The 16381-nt window shown below is 43.2% G+C and overlaps 1 protein-coding gene across 4 annotated transcripts in view; it reads right to left on the reverse strand.

Moving 5' to 3' along the window:
* The window catches only part of LOC132394265 (NACHT, LRR and PYD domains-containing protein 3-like), a 123625-nt gene that overhangs the window by 64163 nt on the left and 43081 nt on the right, over positions 1 to 16381 (reverse strand). For 2 of the 4 annotated variants that reach the window (XM_059970171.1, XM_059970168.1), the window contains exon 3: positions 7096 to 7132. The exons of the other annotated variants lie outside the window; for them this stretch is intronic. The gene's annotated coding sequence lies outside the window, so the exon portion shown is untranslated. The remainder of the gene's footprint in view (positions 1 to 7095; positions 7133 to 16381) is intronic. 4 annotated transcript variants of the gene reach the window in all.

The following is a 16381-nucleotide window of genomic DNA, read 5'->3' on the forward strand; positions in this document are numbered from 1 at the left end:
AACTACACAAGCAATTTCTTCGTAATAGCAACTGCACTCAGTTCTGCCTCAACACACGAAATTCTGGCACAGTAGTGGTGTCTTTCACAGTAAAGATCAAACACAAAATACTTATTATGTTTGTCTTTCTTTATTCCCGATTACAACCTCTCCAGAGCATTTTCCACTTCCGTCCCTATTTTACTCTTTATATCTCCAAACAAGTTTTTGGTATCTTCTTTTCTATAATGCACTAATTAATCTTCATATTTCATCTTTTCTCCTTATTGCTTCTTTATTGCCTTCACTTGTTTTTTTAAAAATCCTCCAGCTTCCCACTTATTTTTGCTTTATTGTATTCCCTCTCTTTTGATTTTAGCCTGTCTGACTTCCCCTTTTCAGCCACAAGTGACTCATCCTCCATTTACAGTATTTCTCCATCTGTGGTATTTATCTGTCCTGCACCTTACAAATTACTCCCAGAAACTCCATTGCTGGTCTGCCATCATTCCTGCTAATGTCCACTTCCAATCAACTTTGGCCAGGTCCTCATGCCTCGGTAGTTCCTGATATATCTGATTTTAGCCTCTCTCTCTCAAACTGCAGGGTGAATTCTGTCATATTGTAATCACTGCCCCATTATGCAACACCAAATCCAGCCATCTTTTCCCAGGTGGGCTCAAACACAAGCTGCTTTAAAAGCCATCTGTTAGGCATTCTACAAATTCCTAATTTTGGGATCGGTACCAAGATGATTTTCCCAATCTAACTGCAAATTTAACACACACCTCCCCTCCCCCACCCCCCATGGCTAACATTATATTGCCCTTTTCACATTTTCTTCCTACTTCCTACTGTAATTAGTAGTCCACATCCTAACGACTGATCAAAGGCCTGGATACAACTCCCATCAGGGTCTTTTTATCCTTGCAGTTTCTTAATACTACCCACAAGGATTCTACATTTTTGACACAGGTAGGAAAAGAGAAGGGGTCCTGAAAACAGACGACAGGGAGTTTGGAAGGAAGTTGAGAAGCAGGACCGCAAAGGTAGTAATCTCGGTATTACTGCCTGTGCCACATGACAGTGAGTAGAATAGAACGAGGTGGAGGATAAATGCGTGGCTGAGGGATTGGAGCAGGGGGCAGTGATTCAGATTTCTGGATCGTGATCTCTTTTGGGGCAGGTGTGACCTGTACAAAAAGGACAGGTTTCTCTTGAATCCCAGGAGGATCAATATGCTGGTGGGGAGGTTCGGTAAGGTTACTGGGGAAGAGTTTGAACTAGAATTGTTGGGGGTGTGGGAACCAAACTAAAGAGACTGGGGAAGAGGTGGTTGGTTCACAAATAGAGAAAGCTTGGAGACTGTGTGAGGGAGGATAGGCAGGTGATAGAGAAGGGATGCACTCAGACCAACAATTTGAAATGTCTATTTTAACGCAAGGATTATTGTGAACAAAGCGGTTGAGCTTGGAGCATGGAGATATGATGTGGTGGCCATTAGAGAGACTTGGACGGCTCAGGAACAGGATTGGTCACTTAAAGTACCGAGTTTTAGATGTTTCAGAAAGGGCAGGGAGGGAGGCAAAAGAGGTGGGGGTGTGGCACTATTGATCAGAGATAGTGTCACAGGTGCAGAAAAAGTGGATGTCATGGAGTGATTGCCTACGGAGTTTCTGTGGGTGGAGTTAGGAACAGGACGGGGTCTATAACTTCACTGGGTGTTATTTATAGGCCGCCCAATAGTAAGAGAGATATCAAGGAGCAGATAGAGAAGCAGGTCCTGGATAGGTGTAATAATAACAGAGTTGTCGTGATGGGAGATTTTAATTTCCCAAATATTGATTGGCATCTCCCTAGAGCAGGGGTCAGCAACCTTTACCACTGAAAGAGCCACTTGGACCCGTTTCCCACAGAAAAGAAAACACTGGGAGCCGCAAAACCCGCTTGACATTTAAAATGAAATAACACTGCATACAACGTTTTGTTTTGCCTTTATGCTATGTATAAACAAACTATAATGTGTTGCATTTATGAAATTGATGAACTCCTGCAGAGAAAATGAAATTACATTTCTGCATGCAACAAAAACATTTTGAACTCCGAAAAAAAGACGTTGGGTTGAAGGTTACTTTTAAGTAAAATACTCAACGTCTATTTGAGTCCTTGTATTTATGAAAAACACCAAACTTAAATTTGCCGCCAGCAGCAAACCAAAAATAACGTCAGCCAGCTGTCAACCTGAAAAATAAAAGGACTATTTCACTGAACAATGAAAACATATGAATATACGTAAAATAATAGGCAATTAAAATATTTATCATACTTGTTCAGGTTGACTCACACCTGACAATGCAGTCGTATTTAGTAGGGATGGATCGATGCTTAGGGGAGTGACCGGGAAGGATAATGTGTTTTTTTCCTCTCTGAACTCACAGAAGCGTTTCCCAAACGATGTTTGCATTGCGATGATTGCAGAATGTAAATACTCCGAATTTATCATGTCGTGACCTTGTTTGAACTCTCTCAAATTGGGGAAGTGAGACAATGTGCCTTTCTGTAAATCTCTGGCAAGCAACGTCAACTTGCGCTCGAATGCCAAAACATCCTCCAACATGTGCAGGGCTGTACGTCCTTACCCCGTTGAAGAGCTGTGTTCAGCGTGTTCAGGTGCGCTGTCATGTCTACCATGAAGTGTAGCTTTTCCAGCCACTCTGGCTGTTCCAGCTCAGGAAAGTTGAGCCCTTTGCTGCCCAGGAAAGTTTTCACTTCTTCCAGACACGCGACAAAGCGTTTCAGCACCTCCCCTTTGGACAGCCACCGGACTTTGTTGTGCAGCAGGAGATCAGAATATGCGCTTTCCAGCTCGTCCAGTAACAAACGGAATTGACGGTGATTTAAACTTTTTGCCATTATTTTATTGACAATCTGAATGACAACATCCATTACTTCTGTGCATTCCGGAGGAAATGTTTGAGCGCACAGTGCCTCTTGGTGCAAGATGCAGTGAAAAGTCAGCAGCTTTCTGTCCAGCGACTTCTGCAGTAAAGCCACAAATCCCTTTTGCGTTCCCGTCATATTCGGCGCCCCATCAGTAGCTACTGACACCAGATGGGTGGTCTTTATTCCTTTGGCTCTTAAACAATTCAAGACAGCCTCACAGATGTCCTCCCCCCGTGTTTGGTCTTTTAGAGGTATCAACTCAATCAGTTCTTCCTGTGGCCCGGCAGAGTTTACATACCGGCAGAACAACGCTATTTGTTCAATATCACTTTTGTCTTTAGACTCGTCACAGGCAATCGAGTAGGCCACAGCTGAATTGATGTCTTTAATTTGCTGTCTTGTGATGTCTTCTGCCATTTTTATGGTTCTGTCTTTGACAGTCTTTGCAGAGAGGGGCATATCCCTGATTTTCTGCACAATTTCACTCTTGTTTTTAAAGTCCGTGAATAGATGTTCTGAAATCTTAATGAAAGATTCTTTTATATATTCACCATCTGTAAACTGCTTCCCGTGCCTGACTATTTCCTGAGCGGCAATATAACTGGCGTATGTCGTTGATTTTCCAGACTTCATCCATTTCTGGAAATGATTTTTGCTCAGATCAACCTTCCGCATCAGTTCCGAAACGGCTTTTTTTCTCTCATCTCCATCCGGATATTTTTGAGCAAAGGCTGCGTGTTTATTCTGGAAATGCCTTGCGACATTTGACTTTTTGTTGTTTGCTAGTTTCTCATTGCATATTAAGCATACCGGTAAACCAGTCTCGTCAACAGTGAAAGCAAATGAATCTGTCCACGTATCATTAAACGTTCTGTTTTCTTCAGTCACTTTTCTTTTTTTAGAATTCTCCATAGTTGGCTTACCTTGGATCGAAAAATTAAAGAAATCGCGCACTGGCGGGTGTCAGGTATTGGCAGTGGTGACGTATATTAATAGCGATAAAAACACGTTGTAGCGGTGTGCTCACGCAGTCAGTAAACTGCAGTCGAATAACTTTATTCGAACTAAACAGCCTTGCTTTTAAGCCTCCCTCAACCCAGCCCCCATGGATGCAGATGCTGCAAAAGACGCGTACTCACAAACCCCCGTAGGCTATCTCCCTTAGCCTGAATGCTGGCTAATTGTGAGCCGTTTCGGATGTGCCAGGAAATGTGTCGCCACACTTAGATTGCACAAGATCACCATAATCTTCAAATTTAGAATTACATTTCAAAAGCTAACAAACTAACATCAAATACATTTTAATTAAATACTGACCAATTATTTCCCAAAGCCACAGGGAGCCGCAGCACAGAGGTGAAAGAGCCACAAATGGCTCGGGAGCCGCAGGTTGCCGACCCCCGCCCTAGAGCGAGGGGTTTAGATGGGGTGGAGTTTGTTAGGTGTGTTCAGGAAGGTTTCTTGACACAGTATGCACAGTAGGCTATCAGGCAGGAACTTGGAAGCTTAAATTGGGAACAGATGTTCTCAGGGAAAGGTATGAAAGAAATGTGGCAAATGTTCAGGGGCTATTTGTGTGGAGTTCTGCATAGGTACATTCCAATAAGACAGGGAAGTTATGGTAGGGTACAGGAACCGTGGTGTACAAAGGCTCCAATAATTCCAAAAACAGAAGCTTACAAAAGGTTCAGAGAGCTAGGTAATGTTAGAGATCTAGAAGATTATAAGGCTAATAGGAAGGAGTTTAAGAAGGAAATTAGGAGAGCCAGATGGGACCATGAGAAGGCCTTGGTGGGCAGAATCAAGGAAAACCCCAAGGTGTTCTACAAGTATGTCAACAGCAAGAGGATAAGACATGAAAGAATAGGACCTATCAAGTATGACAGTGGGAAAGTGTGTATGGGACTGGAGGAAATAGCAGATATACTTAATGAATACTTTACTTCAGTATTCACTATGGAAAAGGATCTCGGTGATTGTAGTGATGACTTGTCGCACACTGAAAAGCTTGAGCATGTAGATATTAAGGAAGAGGATGTGCTGGAGCTTTTGGAAAGCATCAAGTTGGATAAGTCTCCAGGACCAGATGAGATGTACGCCAGGCTAACGTGGGAGGCAAGGGAGGAGATTTCTGAGCCTCTGGCAATGATCTTTGCATCATCAATGGGGACAGGAGAGGTTCCAGAGTATAAGGGTTGCGGATGTTGTTTCTTTAATCAAGAAAGGGAGTAGAGACAGCCCACAAAATTATAGGCCAGTGAGTCTTACTTCAGTGGTTGGTAAGTTGATGGAGAAGATCCTGAGAGGCAGGATTTATGAACATTTGGAGAGGTATAATATGATTAGGAGTAGTCAGCATGGCTTTGTAAAGGGTGCCTTACAAGCCTGATGGAATTTTTTTGAGGATGTGACTAAACACATCGATGTAGTGTACATGGATTTCAGCAAGGCATTTGATAAGGTACCCCATGCAAGGCTTATTGAGAAAGTAAGGAGGCATGGGATCCAAGAGGACATTGCTTTGAGGATCTAGAACTGGCTTGCCCACAGTAGGCAAAGAGTGGTTGTAGATGGGTCATATTGTGCATGGAGGCCGGCGACCAGTGGTGTGCTTCAGGGATTTGTTCTGGGACCATTACTTTTCGTGACTTTTATAAATGACCGGGATGACGAAGTGTTGTGGATAATGTGCAGGGCTGTCAGAGGTTACAGCGAGACATTGATAGGATGCAAAACCAGGCTTAGAAGTGGCATATGGAGTTCAACCCTAATAAATGTGAAGTGGTTCATTTTGGCAGGTCAGGTACGATGGCAGAATATAGCATTAATGGTAAGACTCTTGGCAGTGTGGAGTATCAGAGGAATGTTGGGGTCCGAGTCCACAGGACGCTCAAAGCAGATGTGTATGTTGAGTCTGTGGTTAAGAAGGCGTATGGTGTATTGGCCTTCATCTATCGTGGAATAAAATTTACGAGCTGAGAGGTAATGTTGCAGCTATATAGGAGCCTGGTCAGACCCCACTTGGGAGTACTGTGCTCAGTTCTGGCTGCCTCACTACAGGAAGGATGTGGAAACCAAAGAAGGGGTGCAGAGAAGATTTACAAGGACGTTGCCTGGATTGGGGAGAATGTCTTATGAAAACAGGTTGAGTGAACTCGGCCTTTTCTCCTTGGAGCGATGGAGGATGAGAGGTGACTTGATAGAGGTGCATAAGATAATGAGAGGCATTGATGATGTGGATAGTCAGAGGCTTTTTCCCAGGGCTGAAATGGTTGCCACAAGAGGACACAAGTTTAAGGTGCTTGGAAGTATGTACAGAGATGTCAGTGTTTTTTTTAAGCAGAGTGTGGTGAGTGCGTGGAATGGGCTGCCGGTAACGGTGGTGGAGGCGGATACAATAGGGTCCGTTAAGAGATTTTTGGATAGGTACATGGAGCTTAGAAAAATAGAGGGCTCTGGGGTGGTCTAGTAATTTTTAAGGTAGGGACATGTTTGGCACAATTTTGTGGGCCGAAGGGCCTGTATTGTGCTGTAGGCTTTCTATACTTCTACTCAATCCCATGCCAACTCTGTCATAAATCAATTTCGACCTCAAAACCACTACTTGCCCTCCCATCCATTCAATACAATGTGTATCCTTGCATGTTCATACCTGTCAATTTCTAACTGTGCTATGCCATTGCCATTACTCAGTGAGTATTCAAAGATAACACTTTCAGTGTTGTGTTCATCACCCTTTTCAATTTTGCCCCCATGTTACCATCAGTTAAATTTAAATCCCTTTCTGAGCTTCTTGCCTTTTTAACGCATTCTCCTTCCCTTTTGAAAAGTTCATTCATTATCAAAGCATGTCTGAAACTCTGAAATTTGTCTTCTCCAGAGAGCCACAAAATGAAGACACAACATGGAAATCATTCAGAAAGAATCATCCCAGCCCCCATACAAAAATGAACAACATCCCGATCAACCCCCAAAACACATTTATCGACCCCACAAAAAAAATTAACAGAACACAAAGAACATTATCCCCCAAAACCCTCCCTTCACATAAAATGGAAAAGGAACGGGTGATAAAAGACAAAGAAAATTTAAATCATAAATCTAAAGAATTCAACAGTCCAAACCATAACATCCTAAGATACCAACAACACCACACAAGAGAGGCCTACTCACCTGCCACAGCGAGCTAGGCTGCTCACAGATTCCTTTTCTGTTAGAGAACAAAAAGAAAGCAGTTGGCACTGAAGTCTTGCTCATCTTCCACATTTTCCATGACTGTGTCTCAGGCTACGTCCACACTAGACCGGATAATTCTGAAAACGCCGGTTTCGCGTAGAAGCGGTAGGTGTCCACACCAGACATTTTTGAAAATACCTCCATCCACATTAAAACGGGAATCTGGGCAAATCTCCTACAGGGCACGCGCAGGACGCATCTACAGAAAACAAGCGACATGTTTGGTGTCGAATCTCGCCATGAAAGACTTGGTGCGAGTATGTTCAGTTACAAACTAGAAAAACTTAAAAGGAAATTTCCGAACAACGGACAGCTGTTGGCTCTCACGCAGGAGGATTTAAAACTAACAAATACTGGAGCATATGGAGGCAACCGACAGGGAGTTCACGTACTGTATGACCTGGCTGACGATGGACACTGAAAAACTGACTAACCCTGGAAACATTTCCTACAGCCATAGTCTCTTCACCGCTGAAAGGGATGACAGCTACAACTAAATGTAATAAGGCTTGTTACTGGGTAAAAGTGAAATTTGCTGTTGCCTCATTTGTTTGCCTTTACTTTTACAATGTCTTTCTGTATTATTTTACTGTACTTAACGTGCGATAAAACAAGTTACTGGGCAAAAGTGATTTTATTTTTACCTGAGTAAAAGTGAAACTTACAACTTTCTTTTTTTGGCCTTAACATTTTCACGTCTATGCCAAACATAAGCTACTACTTAAAAATGACATTTTGGAAATAATGACAGCTATTGCATCTATTGAATGTTTGCACAAGCAATACATTTAATAAAGTACCTTGTTAAATGTATAAAACATGTCTGCCTCAGTGTTATCTTGTATTTCCATACAATGTTACATCAGGCTGTTACACATCTACTATCAGAGAAGTACTTGCATAAATAAGTAAACCATTTTCATACCAGCAAGAAGAGAAAATGGGGCAAAGTGAGTATGCTTATTTATTCAGTAAGTTATGGGTCAAAGTATTTGGTGAGTACATATCTAACTCTTCTAGATTCAGTCGCGTTGCCGTCTGTTCTGAAATTGTCAGGTTGTGTGGGGGGGGGGGGGGGCTGAAATTCTCTGTCATTCTGCAAAGCTGCAGTAACATTCTGCTCAGGGACAGTCTCCTGAAGCCGTCCGCCATTGCTGTTGTGTTGGAGAAAACAATGAAATGCTGTGCTGCTGCCATCATCTGTTCTGGTACATCATGACAGCATTTTTAAAAAGCTCCAGTTACCCCAGAGCGTTTTTAGATTTACACACTCCGGAGAGTTTGAGAAAAGCTCTGTTTTCAGGGGAGGAGAACGCCGTTTCAGTGTGAATGGAGGGTCAAAATGAACAGAAAAAGCTTCGGTTATGGATTTATCTGGTCTAGTGTGGATGTTGCCTCAATCTTCAATGCTTTAATCGGTGAATCCTTAACCAGCAAAATGGAGCTGTACATCAACCCACCTCAAAGCCCTTTTCTCAGAGTACGCACTCACTTCCTGGAATCTTCTCAGAGACAGCAAAGTGCTGCATCACTCAAACAACTTCCAAACTGTAAATTACAGGCTCTAACAACCCCAGGAAAGCATTTATGGTGAAAAACTGATGTAAAAGAAGTAAGAAAATACATTTCCATGAGCTATCTGGAAGTTGTCAACTGAGGAAGTATTGTACATTGGACACATCTTGATCAAACTGTTACAAACTCTTCCGAGTTGTTGAAATGTTGAACCTAATACTTAGGCTACGTCCACACTACACCAGATAAATCCATAACTGAAGCATCTTCTCTTCGTTTTTACCCTTCGTCCACACTAAAACGGCGTTTTCGTCCCCCGAAACTGGAGCTTTTCAGAAACGTTCTCCAAAGTGTGTATTTTTGAAAATGCTGGATTGGCTGGATCAGTGTGGATGGGGTAACCGGAGAAATCTGAAAACACTGTCAGACGGTAGCATGCTATTTCAATGTTTTCTTGAACGCAACCTAACAATTTCAGAACAGACGGCAACGAGACTGAAGCCATAAGAGTTAGAAATGTACTCACCAAATACTTTGACCCATAACTTACTGAATAAATAAGTATACTCACTTTGCCCTGTTTTCTGTCCTTGCTTATATGAAGGTGGTTTACCTATTTATACAAGTACTTTTCTGACAATAGATGTGTAACAGCCTAATGTAACATTTTATGGAAATACAAGATAACACTGATGCAGACTTATTTTAATACATTTAACAAGGTGCTTTTTTAATGCAACAGAGTTAGTCAGTTTTTCTAAGTTTGTTATCAGCCGGGTCAATCTGTCCATGAACTCCCTGTTGGTTGCCTCCGTAAGCTCCAGTATTTGTTTTTATTTTACTTTTAAGTTCTCCTGCGCGAAAGCCAACAGTTGTCCATCGTTTTAAGTTTTTCTAGTCTGTAGCTACACAAACGCACAATTTTACAGCGAGATTTGACACCAAACATGCTGCTTGTTTTCGGTAGAGGTGTCCTGCGCATGGGCAGGAGGAGGAGCTTCGCCAAAATCTCCGTTTCAATGTGGATAGAGATATTTTTAAAAATGCATAGTGTGGATGCCTATCATTTTTATGCGAAACTGGCGTTTTCAAAATTATCCTGTCTAGTGTGGATGTAGCCTTAGTTTAAAGACAAACTTCAACTTATCCCACTGACTGCAGCTTTGATCATTGATCTGCCTAAATTCTCACCCTGTTGATTTTGCTACCAGAAGTGAAAATACCCTTGATCTGGTTTATATTAACATAGCAGTTGCAGATTAAGAAGTTCCTGATCTGTTATCACAAAGTGCACTGCAGATGCTGTGGTCAAATCAACATGTACAAAAAAGCTGGATGAACTCAGCAGGTTGGGCAGCATCCGTTGAAAGAAGCAGTCAACGTTTCGGGTCAAAACCCTTCATCAGGACTAACGAAGGAGGGGGCAGGGGCCCTATAAAGAAGGTGGGGAGAGGGTAGAAAACCAATCAGAGGAAAGATCAAGGGGTGGGGAGGGGAAGCAGGGAGGGGATAGGCAGGAATGGTGAAGAAGGAATCTAAGGGGAAAGCACTATGGGTAGTAGAAAAAGGCAGAGTCATGAGAGGTGATAGGCAACTAGAAGAAGAGACGGAGTAGAGGTGGGATGGGGAAGGGAGAGGGAGGGAATTACCGTAAGTTGGAAAATTCGATGTTCATACCAATGGGCTGGAGACTACCCGGACGGTATATGAGATGTTGTTCCTCCAACCGAAGTTTGGCCTCATCATGGCAGTAGAGGAGGCCATGTAAGGACATATCCAAATGGGAATGAGAGGGAGAGTTGAAGTGAGTGCCAACCGGGAAATCCTGTCTGTTGTGGCGGACGAAGTGGTCCCCCAATCTGCATCAGGTCTTGCCGATGTAGAGGAGGCCACACCGGGAGAACCGGATGCAATAGATTACCCCAACAGACTCACAAGTGAAGTGTTGCCTCACCTGGAAGGACTATTTGGGGCCCCGAATGGTGGTAAGAGATGAGGCGTAGGGACAGGTGTAGCACTTATGCTTGCAGGGATAAGTAACTTTCACCCCGCCCTCAAATTCACTTGATCCATCTCGGACACTTCTCTCCCCTTTCTCGATCTCTCGGTCTCCATCTCTGGAGATAGACTGTCCACTGACATCTTCTATAAACCCAATGACTCCCTTAACTACCTTGATTATACCTCTTCCCACCCTGCCAAATGCAAAAATGCTATTCCCTATTCCCAGTTCCTGTCTCCGCCGCATCTGCTCCAAGGATGAAGCTTTCCGTTCCAGGACATCCCAAATGCCCTCTTTCATTAAGAATCGTGGTTTCCCTTCTGCTGTCATCAATGATGGCCTCACCTGCATCTCCTCCAATTCCCACACTTCAGCCCTCACCCCATCCTCCTGTCACCACAACAGGGACCGTGTCCCCCTTGTCCTCATCTATCACCCCACCAGCCTCCGGGAGATCCAGCATATTATCCTCTGCAACTTCCGCCACCTTCAACAGGACCTCACCACTAAGAACATCTTTCCCTCTCTGCTTTTCGCAGGAATCATTCCCTTCACGACTGCCTGGTCCACACATCCCTCCCCACAGATCTCCCACCTGGCACTTATCCGCCACAATAGACAGGATCTCCCGGGTGCCACTCACTTCAACTCTCCCTTTCATTCCCATTCGGATATGTCCATACATGGCCTCCTCTACTGTCATGATGAGGCCACACTTCCGTTGGAGGAACAACATCTCATATACCATCTGGGTAGTCTCCAGCCCCTTGGTTTGAACATCGAATTCTCCAACTTCTGGCAATTTCCTCCCTCTCCCTTCCCCATCCCACCTCTACTGTCTCCTCTTCTAGCACCTCTTCTATCACCTCTCATGACTCTGCCTTCTTCTACTACCCATAGTGCTTTCCCCTTAGATTCCTTCTTCACCTCTCCTGCCTATCCCCTCCCTGCTTCCCCTCCCCCACTCCTTGATCTTTCCTCTGTTTGGTTTTCCATCCTCTCCCCACCTTCTTTATAGGGCCCCTGCCCCCTCCTTCTTTAGCCCTGATGAAGGGTTTCGACCCGAAACTTTGACTGCTTCTTTCAATGGATGCTGCCCGACCTGCTGAGTTCACCCAGCATTTTTGTACATCCTTATATGTTATGCTAATTCCAGCATAGAAACCACTGATCAAACTGGCCAAACTAGTTCTGAGGGAGCAACCTCAGCATTGCAAGACTGCTCTGAAAACATGAACTGGAGTATGTTCAAAAAGGATGCTACCTCTGGCAACCACGTTAACATCGAGGAATATGTGGATTCCATTACCAGATGTTTACTGAGAATGTTACCATCACGAAGCACATCCACGTGAGGACAAATCAAAAGCCATGGCTCACTGCAGAGGTCCATCAACGGCTGAGGGATCATGTTGCTGTATTTAGATCGGGGGTGGGGGCGTAACAGCTTTTGGAGAAACTAGAACTGTTCTTTCCACTCCATCAAGGTGGTAAAATGGGAGCATTCTCAGAGAATATAGAACCTTTTATGTGATAACAAAGTAAAGAGGCTTATGTGGCAGTGAATTCGGAGGATCACAGACAAATCTACCCTGCACATCAGTGACCAGGACGACTCAGTCCCCAATACGCTAAATGTCTTTTATTTTCATGCACAGAACAGAGTGTTGACAAGAAAGACGCAGCAGGGAGCAGATACTCTGTCTGGCAGAAGCTGAGGTGAGGAAAACCCTGGACAGTGCCAACCCACGCACAGGTTCTGAAATACTGTACAGCCCAACTAACTGAGGTGCTGATAGATATATTCAGCATCTCTTTGGAGATATTCCCTCAGCTTTCAAGAAGCAAACATCATTCCTGTCTCAAAGAAAGTGATAGTAGCCTGTTTACATTACCCTCGTCAGCTGGCATTAAAATCAACCACTATGAAATGCTTTGAGCAGCTGGTCATTAAAGTCTTTCTCTCGGCAACATTAGGCCCTTTGTAGTTTGCTTATCACTCAACCCAATCTATTTACAATGCAATAGTCTCTACCTTCCAATCTGACCTGTCCCACTGGAAAATGGGGTCTCACATGCAGACTGCTGTTTCTTGACAACAGAAAGACTGCAGATGCTGGAAAAACGAGCGACACACAAAATGCTGGACGAATTCAGCAAGCTAGGTAGCGTCTATGGAAAAAAAGCACAGTCCACGTTTTGGACCAAAAGATGGGTTTTCTGCTGCATTCCTCCAGCATTTTGTGTGTGTTGCTGTTTATAGACTTCAGTTTAGCTTTAACACCATCACGCCGAAGAAACTGGTGGGGAAACTGTCCTCAATGAGTCTCAACACCTCCTTCTGTAACTGGATCCTGGACTTGTTAACAGAAAGACTACAGTTATTCTGGGTGGATGGCAACATCTCTAGTCCCATTAGCCTGTGCACTGTCGCTCCCCAGGGCTGTGTTCTCAGGTCACTGCTGATGCATTTCTGTGTTGCAGGATTCAGCTCAAACCATGTCATCCAGTTTGTGGATGACACAATAGTGGTTGTGTCCTCATCAGCAACAATGAAGAGACTGAGTATAGAGAGGAAGTGGACTGGTGTGAGAGCAATGAGCCAAGACTGAATGTGAACCAGAGAAATGACTGGGCACTGATCCCTCTTGGGTGACACATCTTTTGCTACTAGCGTACAAAGGAATTGCACAAAGAATTTCCATCATCACGATGAAGGGACGTAACGAGGGAGCCAGGAAGCTCAGTAACCACCAGCCGCAGCTGTTTCTGTTCCATTCACTGATGCCAGTAACACATATAAAGTTAATGCATCGATAATCCTCAATTCATGTTCATTTCACACTCCGTAAATTTATATTTAAACAGACTTACTCCTGACTCAGGACTAAGCAGTAGTTGTGGGCGGTGGTCCCTGAGCTCCACAGCTCCACCGCTCCACCCCAGGAGCACTGGCATCTAGTATGGGAGCAGCAGAGCATCAGACCTGAGGTCCCTAGAAAGGACTGTGAGAATGGCAGCGATAATCATAGGGGTCTCCCCACCATCTATTGGGGACATTTATCAGGAGCGCTGTGTAGATGCAACCCTTAGAATGCCACCCATCCATCCAACATCCTCTATGACTGACTTTCTATCATCAGATAAGAGACTCTGATGCATTAAGACAATAACAGTCAGGATGGGAAACAGTACCTTCCCTCAGGCCAGGAGGCTTCTGAACTCCTGGCCGTACCATATTCAAAGTGTCACTGGTTCATTGGTTCAATACTTAATTTATGCAATTTACTTTGTTTACTTATACATAATTCATTTGCAGATTTTATTCTTAATTTGAATTGAATTGAATTGAATTTCGGTTTATTGTCATTTAGAAACCACAACTGCAATGCAGTTAAAAAATGAAACAACGTTCCTCTAGAATGATATCACAAAAAGCACACGACTACACCAGCAAATCCACATAATGTTTGGCAATCCCCAAATCCAGAGTCCGGAGAGACTGCTGTGTATTAATATTGCGCTACCATAATTTCCTAAATTATTCTGTGTTGTGTGTTACTACAGGGCTTTACACCCTGGGCCTGAGAAATGTTGTCTCCTTTAATGGTATATACAGTCGGCCCTCCTTATCCATAGATTCCATATGCGCGGATTCAACCAACCGCGGGTCGGGAAAACCCGGAAGTTCTCTCTCCAACACTCGTTGTTTGAGCATGTACAGACAATACAGTATAACGACTATTTACATAGCATTTACATTGTATTAGGTATTATAAGTAATCTGGAAATTACTTAAAAGTCCAGGCAGTCCCCAGTTATGAACGAGTTCCATTCCTGAGTCAGTCTTTATGTCAGATTTGAAGTCGGAACAGGTACATCCGGTATTATTCAGCGCCAAACGTTTTTCTTAGTATATATACATATTTTACCTTTCTATGCATATAAAACACTTAAGAAACATATGTATTTCAATAATTAAACCACTGCGTTGCTTAGTAATAATTGTAATCATTGGGGCAGGGCCTTTCACATTCTCCATTAAAATTGTTCCGATCGTTGACCGACTGTAGCCTGACACTTTTCAAATGACCAACGGTGTTTCACCTCTTCCTGATCGCTTTATTACTTCCACCTTATTTTCAATCGCAATCGTGATTATTTTTGTGAACAAAAACACTGCGGATTCAGAGCTGCGCCGCCAGTTCCTAACGTACACCGTACGGAGACATCTTAAATAAAGTCCGGGTTTCTGCTGGGTCCTAAAGACCACCGCACTGATATATGTTAAATAAGGGACTTCAGCATCCGCGAATTTTGGTATCCGCGGGGGGTCCGTCCTTCCTAATCCCCCACGGATAAAGAGGGCTATCTGTATGTACGTTTCAATGACAATAAGGTTGACTTGACGATCCTTCATCATCACCTCAGTCATACACTGCATCTACCAATATTCCAACTGCTCTGTCCTCAGCTCCATTATTCCAGTTTTCATTCCCCTGCCAAAGTAGTTCAAACCCTCCACAACAGCTCTGGAAAACCTACCCTCAATGATGTTGGTCCACCTCGGGTTCAGGCCTGAAATGTTAACTGTTTATTCTTTCCATAGATGCTGCCTGACCTGTTCCTCCAGCATTTTGCATGTGTTCCTCTGGATTTCCAGCATCTGCAGAATCTTGTGTTTATGATTTGCCAGGTACTTGTCTTAGTATCATTAATTAATTTGTTTGCCCTCCCCCTCCAAATTGAAATTCTGAATGTATATCTTTTTCCTAAAGCACCCTGAATTGAAAGTCTATTCTGCTGAACCACTGGTTATTTAGTTCTGTACCCTACAGTGTTTAACATATGCACTTTACATTATGTATTCATAATTCATTTGTAGATTTTATTCTAACTTTCCTATGCTATTGTGTGTGACTATTTTGCACCCTGGTTTGGAGAAACGTTGTCTCATTTTACAGTATACATGTGCGTAGTTAACTAACTTGACTTACCTATTGCTCCTCAATGTCTCAACCATACACTGTATCTATCTTTATACCAACTGCCCTATCACAACAGTTTCCATTCCCTCATCGTTAGTACCAAGGTGACCTCTGGCTGTTCTCACTTGCCTTTCACAAGGCCCAGCGGCTGACCCTCAGATGTCACCAGTGGCCATTCTCATACTTATCCCAAAAGACTGCCAACTCCAATCGACATGAGAGGTGGGACTAAATAATGAGCCAAGGGGGGTGAATATTTTGGCACTGCTAACATTTCAGTTTTTGAATTTTAGTTTTTCATGCATTAAAATTTTCCTGTTTTGTTTCTAGACTTACTGTGTAAAAAGGAGCATGTGATTTACAAATAAAAATTCTGAGTTGAACTGATCTAAGTTGAGGTTATAATATTTAAGTGAACAATAGGTTGAGGCTGAATACTTCTACAAGGCACTGTAGGTAGAGATATTAATATATAATTTGAGAACATGACATGTGGAGTCTTTTAAAGTGAGTCCATAGGTTCTGGAATCAGTTCAGTATTGAGGTGAGTGAAGTTATCCACGCTGGTTAAAGCCTGATGGTTGAAGGGTAATAACTTTCCTTGATCTGATGATATGAAACCCAAGATTCCTTTGCCTCCTGTTCAATGGCAGCAAGAAGAAGAGAGATGATGGATGCTGCTTTATTGAATCAACGCTCCTTGTTCTCAGTGGTGGGA

Source organism: Hypanus sabinus, chromosome 5 (assembly GCF_030144855.1).
Source record: "Hypanus sabinus isolate sHypSab1 chromosome 5, sHypSab1.hap1, whole genome shotgun sequence".
In the NCBI taxonomy this organism is placed as follows: Eukaryota; Metazoa; Chordata; class Chondrichthyes; order Myliobatiformes; family Dasyatidae; genus Hypanus; species Hypanus sabinus.